The following is a 10,026-nucleotide window of genomic DNA, read 5'->3' on the forward strand; positions in this document are numbered from 1 at the left end:
CAGCCACTACTGCTGCTCCAGCCGGTTGGGCATCAGACGCGTGCACGAGATACTTGTCACACGGCCATTGAGGGATCTATAACATCCTTAGATCCCCAGACTGCAGGCGGACGGCTAGGGATGTGCCGCTCCGCTGTCGGTCGTTAAAGCCATGTCAGTTCACACCGCTGCAAGCAGGGCAGTTTGATCTTGTCCCCGCCAAAGAGTTTCCAATCCACCGGGGTGCTGCTGCTCCCGACACGCTGAGTTCGGGCTCACAGGCGGGCCGGCCTCAAAAACTTAGACAAGAGGTTCCAACCTATTCATTCTCTTTTTTTTAAATTTTTAGCTAGGTTTTAGTCCTCTCCTGACAAGTTGGAGATGAATTATCGCTCCTGGATTCCTCTGCAACAGAGACACGGACAGCAGCTCTCATCCATGAGCTCCCACAAGTGTAAGTCACCACGAGCAACCGGGTGCCCTCCCAAATTAGCAGCCACAGCAGGGCTGGCGGGTTAATAACAAGGCCCTTAAAATATCTTGGCGGGGTGGATAAGTTAGTTACGATCATACCCACATTATCCGGTGACCAACATCCAAGCACTGCGGGAGCTTCCCTACCAGGATGGATATTGCGGAAGGGAAGAAATGCCAGGAGAGTACAGCAGGAACCTGGTAATCCCTGCAAGATAGTTGATTTAGGGCACCGCTAGCATTTGAGGTTTTAATTTTTAAGGAAATTAGGATAAAGTGAAGAGATGTCCGCAATGCAGGAAGCGGCTCCATGTTGTTACTAATAAATATTGTTGTGAGTATTAGCTAAATGCTCCTGTCATCTAATTAGTGACGCGCATGAATGGATTAACGAGATTCCCACCTGCCCTATCTACTATCTAGCGAACCCACAGGCAGGGAAAATCGGGCTCAAATTAAACAGCGGGGAAAGAAGACCCTGTTGAGCTTGACTTTAGTCTGATTTTGTAGAGAGACATCAGAGGTGTAGCATAAGTGGAGGTCGTCAGCTCCGTAAGTGGGCGGCCGCCAGTGAAATACTCACTACCTGATCGTTTCTTTAATATTTCCAGAGACGGAATGAGTCTCCCCACGCGGGAGCGCTTCTAGGCCCTAAGCGGCGGAAGGGTCGACGAAGTGGGACGGGCGATCCGGCCGGTACGCTAATAGTGCCGCCCGCTGCTTCTTTACAGAAGCGTTACCGCGTCTACCGCGATCCGCCTCCGGAGGACATTATCAGGTGGGGAGTTTGACTGGGGCGGTACATCTGTCAAATGATAACGAGGTGTCCTAAGGCCAGCTCAGCGCGGACAGAAACCTCACAGAGAGCAAAAGGGCAAATGCTGGCTTGATCCTGATTTTCAGTACGAACACGACTGGCGTAAAGCAAGGCCTATCGATCCTTTTGATTTTAGGAGTTTTAAGCAAGAGGTGTCAGAAAAGTTACCACAGGGATAACTGGCTTGTGGCGTGCCAAGCGTTTCATAGTTAACGCTGATCCTTCGATGTCGGCTCTTATCATTGTGAAGCAGAATTCACCCAAGCTGCTGATTGTTCACCCACCAACAGGAACGTGAGCTGGGTTTAGACCGTCGAAGACAGGTTAGTTTTACCCTACGTTAAAATGAGGTCGTTATGATAGTAGTCCGCTCAGTACGAGAGGAACGGCAGGTCCGGACATATGGTTCCGTTCTTGAGTCGATCGGCCAAAGGAGCGAGGCTACCGGCCCGTGATTATGCCCGAAAGCCCTAAGGCAGCATCCAGCTAGGAGAAGCAACGATACCGCGTACGCTCGCATTGGGACGGTCAAAGATATTACGAGATTTGGCGGGAGCTTGCTGCACCGCCGGAGAATGGACCCATGCAGAGGAAACTCCAGGGAGACGCTCATCAGCCGCTCTCCCGCCCCAAATAGCGGATCACCCGGCTGATGTGCCGTATCGAATCGTTCCCGAGACGACTTCAGCGCATCAGGGTGTTGTAGATGGCAGCAAAATTCCCACTGCGATTCATTAAGACTTCTCCTCACCAGGCCGAGGTTTCGTCACGCCCCCGATGAGCGAAATCCTCCATCATGTTGCAGCGGCAAGCAGTATCTAGCAGCCTGCCCCATTGGCGCAAGTGTCCAAGCTTCTCTAACCTAACCTTGGTTAAAGTGTATTGGTGTCCTGAAGTTTATAGAGGCTTGCCAGCCTAAGTAAGAGACAAACAAATAATCCAACAACCTCTCCTTGGTGTAGTAGTAGTAGAGAGTGTATTGGTGTCCTGAAGTTTTATAGGCCACACTCAAGTAAAGAGACAAACAAATAACCAACAACCTCCTTGGTGGTAGCAGAGAGTGTGTTATGTCCTGAAGTTTTATAGACAACAATCCAACAACCTCCTTGGTAGTAAAGAAGAGTGTATTGGTGTCCTAAATGGAAGGAGGCATGCCAGCCTGAGTAAGACAAAGAAATAATCCAGACAGCCACTACTACCTAACCTAACTGCAGTAGTATAAGACCGCTGGAGGTTTCGCTCACGCCCCGATGGCGAAATCTCAAGCAGTAGAAGTAAGTTCTTTTAACCTAACCTTAGTACAGAGTCTGTTGGTGTCCACAATTTTATAGAGGCTAGCCAGCCAAGTCAATAACAGACAGAAAGAAATAATCCGAGCAGCCAACACTACCCATCAAAGTCTATTATGCGCCCAAATTTATAGAGATATACAGGCAGCCACCACTACTTTTGCCGGAGGTTTCATCACAGCGCCCCGATGGCGAAATCTTCCACAGCAAGTGTGCATACTCAAGTGTCTGTTTAACCTAACCTTAGTACAAAGTCTATTGGTGTCCTCAATTTTATAGAGGCTAGCCACCAAAGCCAATGAGACAAAGAAATAATCCGCCAGCACCACTATCTAGCCTAAAACTGTTTACGACCGTGGTAATTCTAACGCGACCTTAAATTTTACAATAATAATACAGGAACTACTCAACCCAACCAACCACTAATGGGCAGCCTCAACCCAACCACTACTTTCGCCGGAGGTTTTGTCACCCCCTCGATGGCGAAATACTCCATTACAGCAAAAGTGTAGCGGCCTGCTCCGAGTTCGTTTAACCTAACCTTAGCAATAAAGTCTATTGGTGTCCTCAATTTTATAGAGGTTAGCCACCCAGTCAATAAGAGACAAAGAAATAATCCAAGCAGCCACCACTATCTAGCCTAAACTGGTTTAGCCCGATCGAGAAAGTCTAACGGGGACCTTAAATTATAGAATAATAACAGGCAACTACCTAACCTAACCAAACCACTACCGCCGCCTAACCCAACCACTACTTTTCGCCGGAGGTTTCCGTCGCTCCCCGATGGCAAAATACTCCATTACAGCAAAAGTGTGTAGCGGCCTGCTCCAAGTGTCTGTTTAACCTAACCTTTTAGCACAAAGTCTATTATGTCCTCACTTATAGAGGCTAGCCACCCGAAGTCAATAAGAGACAAAGAAATAATCCAAGCAGCCACCACTATCTGCCTAAACTGGTTTAGCCTGACCGTGGTAAAAAGTCTAACGGGGACCTTAAATTTTATAGAATAATACAGGCAACCACCAACCCAAACCAACCACCGGGCCGCCCAACCCAACCCAACCCAACCTAACCCAACCAAACCAAACCCAACCAACCTAACCTAAACCTAACCCAACCCAACCCAACCTAACCCAACCCAACCTAACCCAACCCAACCCACACCTAACCCAACCTAACCCAACCCAACCCAACCCAACCCAACCAACCTAACCTAACCCAACCTAACCCAACTCCAAACCCAACCCAACCCAACCTAAACCAACCCAACCCAACCTAACCTAACCAACCACTACCGGGCCGCCGGAGGTTTCGTCGATGTCGAAATCCTCTTCCTTCTTGTATTGGCAAGGGGAGTTTGATTTAACTTAGGTATGCTAGCCTAAGTAAAAATAGATGCCCCTTCCTTATTGGTGTTATCGATGGCACAGCACAGCACAGCACCGTGCCTATGACGAAATCAACTTCATTAAACTCAACTCATACTTCAAATGCACCAAGAGAACTTGCACACCCGAATGGAAGACCGTCAGAGTCAATGGAGGGTCGATTTAATAGCATACTATACAAAATGATCCGAGAATCTGCACATACCGCGTGGGAGACGGTCGTGAAAGCGTCCGCCCTTGTATGCTGGATGGCACTATTTCACTATAGTAAGGGGTAGGGGCACCTCGGTCATATTATACAACATACCAAAGAAGTTCCACACCCGCATGGGAGACCCTCAGAGTCAATCGGGGGTCGATTTAATAGCATACTACAGAAACTTGCACACACGAATGGGAGACCGTCAACGTCAATCGGGGGTCGATTTAATAGCATACTACAGAAACTTGCACACCCGAATGGGAGACCGTCAAAGTCAATCGGGGGTCGATTTAATAGCATACTACAGAAACTTGCACACCCGAATGGGAGACCGTCAAAGTCAATCGGGGGTCGATTTGATAGCATACTACAGAAACTTGCACACCCGAATGAGAGACAGTCAAAGTCAAACGGGGGTCGATTTAATAGCATACTACAGAAACTTGCACACCCGAATGGGAGACGGTGATGAAAACGTCCGCACTTGTACGCTGGATGGCACTATTTCACTATAGTAAGGGGTAGAGGCACCTCGGTCATATTGTACAACATACCAGAGAAGTTCCACACCCGCATGGGAGACCGTCAAAGTCAATCGGGGTTCGATTTAATAGCATACTGCAGAGAACTTACACACCCGAATGGGAGACAGTCAGAGTCAATGGAGGGTCGATTTAATAGCATACTATACAAAATGATCCGAGAATGTGCACACACGGAGTGGGAGACGGTGATGAAAGCGTCCGCCCTTGTACACTGGATGGCACTATTTCACTATAGTAAGGGGTAGAGGCACCTCGGTCATATTATACAACATACCAGAGAAGTTCCACACCCGCATGGGAGACCGTCAAAGTGAATCGGGGGTCGATTTGATAGCATACTACAGAGAACTTGCACACCCGAATGGGAGACCGTCAAAGTCAATCGGGGGTCGATTTGATAGCATACTACAGAGAACTTGCACACCCGAATGGGAGACCATCAGAGTCAATCGAGGGTCGATTTAATAGCATACCACAGAAACTTGCACACCTCGAATGGGAAACCGCCAAGTCAATCGGGGGTCGATTTGATAGCATACTACAGAAACTTGCACACCCGAATGGGAGACCGTCAAAGTCAATCGGGGTCGATTTGATAGCATACTACAGAAACTTGCCCGAATGGGGAAAGTCAATTATAGCATACTACAGAAACTTGCACACCCGAATGGGAGACAGTGAAAGTCAATCGGGGTCGATTTAATAGCATACTACAGAAACTTGCACGAATGGGAGACCGTCAAAGTCAATCGGGGTCGATTTAATAGCATACTACAGAAACTTGCACCGAATGGGAGACCGTCAAAGTCAATCGGGGTCGATTTGATAGCATACTACAGAAACTTGCACACCCGAATGGGAGGTCAAAGTCAATCATACTACAGAAAGGGGGGTCAATCGGGGTCGAGCATACTTTACAAAATGATCCGAGAATCTGCACACACACCGAGTGGGAGACGGTGATGAAAACGTCCGCCCTTATATGTTCGATTGCACTATTTCACTATATTAAGGGAGAGGTGCCTTCGCACATATTTGGTGTGAAATATCTTCCGCCCCCAGCGGGCGCCGCGCCTCTAAAGCGCGCATTCAAAAACAACAACCAAAATTGCCGTCGCTTTCCTTCCCTGCCCTGCAATGGCTGGAGCAGCAGCAGAAGAAGAGAGAGAAAAATAGTCTCATGGGGTCAGAGGAATGGCAGTGGCGCGATCTATGAATTTCACTAGCCAGGTCTGTCTCCCAATTGAACATTATTACTCTCTCGGCGCACACGTCGCCACCACGGTTTCGCGACAGCAGCAGCATCATGATGTTGCGTCTATTGTAAGTCCGGAACCGGGTTATTCGGCTGTTCGCGAACAGTCGGGTTTTAACCTTGCCTAACAAACGATCAAACAACTTCCCTCTCGAGGTGCGATACGGTGACTGTCCTATCGTCCGCTCTTGTATGCTGGATTGCACTATTTCACTATATTAAGGGAGAGGGTGCCTTCACACACCTATTCGGTGTGGAATATCTTCCGCCCCAGCGGAGCGCGCTTCGCCTCTGCTAAAGCGGCATTCAAAAACAACAACCAAAGTTGCCGTCGCTTTCCCTTCCCTGCCCTGCAATGGCTGGAGCAGCAGCAGAAGAAGAAGAGAGAAATAGTCTCATGGGGTCAGAGGAATGGCAGTGGAGCGCGATCTATGAATTTCACTAGCCAGGTCTGTCTCCCAATTGAACATTATTACTCTCTCGGCGCACACGTCGCCACCACGGTTTCCGCGACAGCAGCAGCATCATGATGTTGCGTCTATTGTAAGTCCGGAACCGGGTTATTCGGCTGTTCGCGAACAGTCGGGTTTTAACCTTGCCTAACAAACGATCAAACAACTTCCACTCTCGAGGTGCGGCGGTGACTGTCCTATCGTCCGCTCTTGTATGCTGGATTGCACTATTTCACTATATTAAGGGAGAAAAGCGCCAGCCTACAGCGATTCAAAACAACAACCAAAGTTGTTGTCGCCTTCCCGTTCTGTTAGAAGGAGAGGGAGAGAGAGAAAATAGTCTCATGAGCCAGAGGAATGGCAGGAGCCGCTGGTCTATGAATTTCACTAGCCAAGTCTGTCTCCCCATTGAGCATTATTATTTCAGGCGCTACCACGGTTTCCCGTGACAGCAGCAGCATCATGATGTTGCATCTATTGTAAGTCCGAACCGGTTATTCGGCTGTTCGCGAACAGTCAGGCTTTTAACCTTGCCTAACAAACGATCAAACAACTTCCACTCTCTGAGGTGCGGCACGGTGATCATCCTATCGTCCGCCTTTATGCTGGATTGCAATATTTCACTATATTATGAGAGGGTGTTCTTCACACACCTATTCGGTGTGAAATATCTTCCGCCCCAGCGAGCGCCTGGCGCTTTCAAGTAAGCAAGATTCAAAACAACAACCAAAGTTGCCGGTCAGCTTTCCCTTCCTGCCCTGCAATGGCTGGAGCAGCAGAAGCAGAGAGAGAGAGAGAAAATAGTCTCATGGAGTCAGGAGTGAATAGCAGGAGCGGTTCTTATGAATTCCACTACTAGCTGTCTGTTCCCCAATTGAGCATTATTACTTTCAGCGCCACCACGGGTTTCCGCACAGCAGCAGCATCATGATGCAGATCTATTGTAAGTCCGAACCGGTTATTCGGCTGTTCGCGAACAGTCAGGTTTTAACCTTGCCTAATAAAACGATCAAACAACTTCCACTCGAGGTGGTACGGTGACTGTCCTATCGTCCGCTTCTTGTATGATGGATTGCACTATTTCACTATATTAAGAGGAGAGGGTGCCTTCACACATATTCGGTAGTGAAATATCTTCCGCCCCACGAGCCGGCGCCTTCTGCAAGCAAAAACGCCGCATTCAAAAACAACAAACAAAAATTGCCGCCTATTTCCTCCCTGCCCCGCAAAAATGGCTGGAAAGCAGAAGGAAGAGCAAAGAGAGAAATAGTCTCATTGGGTCAGAGAATGGCAGTGGAGCGAAGCACGGCGAGTAGGCTCTTGATCTATCAATTACACTAGCCGAGGTCGCCTCCCTATTGAACATTATTACTTCACGCCGCCACTGCGTTTCCGCGATAGCAGCAGCAGCACACCACGATGATGTTGCATCCACCACAATTAGTCCCGAACCGGTTATTCGGCTGTCCGCTAACAGTCCGTTTTAACCTTACCCAACATCCACCTCGGTGCACACGCGTGAACGTCCTATCGTCCCAATCTTTATGCTGGATTGCACTATTTCACCATATTAAGGGAGGGTGCTCACACACATATTCAGGTGAAATACTCTTCCGCCCCCAGCGGAGCGCCTCGGCGCCTTCTGCGGCAAAAGCGCCGCATTCAAAAACAAAAAAAACCAAAAAATTGCCGCCGCTTCCTGCCCTGCAATGGCTGGAGCAGAAGGAGAGAGATTTAGTCTCATTGATCAGAGTGAACGGCAGTGAGCGGCTTATATAGCAGGCCCGCCTCCATCAATTACACTTGCCAGGCTCTCTTCCGCTTTGGACATTTACTCCGCCCTCTGTCCGGCGCAAACGCCGCCAACCCTACTAGTTCGTCACAGCATACGCTGCGCCTTCAGTCCGGAACGGGCCCCCTTCGCCTTCCTTCTGCTCCCCAACCTAAGGACTTGCGCATGATCACCCCGCTCCTTCCTGCGCCGCCTTCACGCAGCGCCCAACCGCCTTGACCGAGATTCATTGCACTATTCCACGCGCGCAAACGGCACCCTAATGTGCATAGAAAACGCCAGGTCAACCTACCAGGCGCAGTCTGGGAGCCGAAAGAACTAAAAAGAGAAGCAAAGCCAGCGCCAAAACCCGTTAACACGTTAGTTACCCCATCACCCAACAACGATGATGGCGGATAAGGAGGAGATTACAATATTCTCGCGCCGAGGATAGCGAGAGAAGGTGCAGTTTGATCTGATCATCTGGTTTGCTATTTCTCTAAGGCCAACGTGCGGTCCCTCGCCCAATGTCTTCTGCCTCGCTGGGGCAAAGAGAAGAGAGAGACAGGGAGGAGATTGGCATTACCAGGAAAGCAAGCCGGCGCCGAGATAGCTGTGAGAAGGTAGCCGCATCCGGATCATCTGGTTTGCTATTTCTCTAAGGCCAATCGTGTCCCTCGCCCAATGTCTTCGTTCGCTGGGGCAAAGAGAAGAGGAGCGATAAGGGAGGAGATCTGCCAACGTGCGGTCCTCGCCCATCGTCGGCTAAGTTCTCACTGGAGCTGGGGCAAAGAGGAGCGGATAAGGGAGGAGATTGGCACACACGGTGGCGCTGCCGGCGCCGAGAATAGCAAGAGAAGGTGCAGTTAGATCTGATCATCTGGTTTGCTATTTCTCTAAGGCCAACGTGCGGTCCCTCGCCCAATGTCTTCTGCCTCTCTCTCAATCTCTCTCACTATTTTGGCCGCCGTGATAGGCGCCGCCAACAGCAGCAGCAGCAGCTACCTGGTTGATCCTGCCAGTAGTCATATGCTTGTCTCAAAGATTAAGCCATGCATATGTAAGTACAAGCCGATTTAAGGCGAAACCGCGAATGGCTCATTAAATCAGCTATGTTTCATTGGATCTGTAAACCCACTTACTTGGATAACTGTGGCAATTCTAGAGCTAATACATGCAATTGGTCTCTGACCGCAAGGGAAGAGCGCTTTATTAGTTCAAAACTGGTCGGGCCCCGGTCCGTAACCCACCTGTGGTGAATCTGAATAACTTCGGGCTGAGCGCACGGTCTCCGCACCGGCGCCGCTTCTTTCAAGTGTCTGCCTTATCAGCTTTCGATTGTAGGTTATGCGCCTACAATGGCTATAACGGGTAACGGGGAATCAGGGTTCGATTCCGGAGAGGGAGCCTGAGAAACGGCTACCACATCTAAGGAAGGCAGCAGGCACGCAAATTACCCACTCCCGGCACGGGAGGGTAGTGACGAAAAATAACGATGTGAGTCTCATCCGAGGCCTCGCAATCGGAATGAGTACACTTTAAATCCTTTAACGAGTATCCATTGAGGGCAAGTCTGGTGCCAGCAGCCGCGGTAATTCCAGCTCCAATAGCGTATATTAAAGTTGTTGCGTTAAAAGCTCGAGTTGGATCTCAGTTCCGACTGACGGTGCACCGCCCGGTGCTGTCACGCCCGAAAAAGCCGCCGCTCGCACGGGATGCTCTTTGTCGAGTGTCCCGAGTGGCCGGAGAGTTTACTTTGAAAAATTAGAGTGCTCAGAGCAGGCTATTTGAATGGCCCGAATGGTGATGCATGGAATATGAATAAGCAATACGTAACCGAACGAAGTACACGAT

At 49.5% G+C, this 10,026-nt stretch overlaps 1 pseudogene; it reads left to right on the forward strand.

The window, feature by feature from the left end:
• Positions 1-2,037, forward strand: part of LOC121864222 — a 5,309-nt pseudogene extending 3,272 nt beyond the window's left edge.
• The last annotated feature ends 7,989 nt before the right edge of the window (positions 2,038-10,026 follow it).

This window comes from Homarus americanus, unplaced genomic scaffold (genome assembly GCF_018991925.1).
Source record: "Homarus americanus isolate GMGI-L3 unplaced genomic scaffold, GMGI_Hamer_2.0 scaffold14567, whole genome shotgun sequence".
In the NCBI taxonomy this organism is placed as follows: domain Eukaryota; kingdom Metazoa; phylum Arthropoda; class Malacostraca; order Decapoda; family Nephropidae; genus Homarus; species Homarus americanus.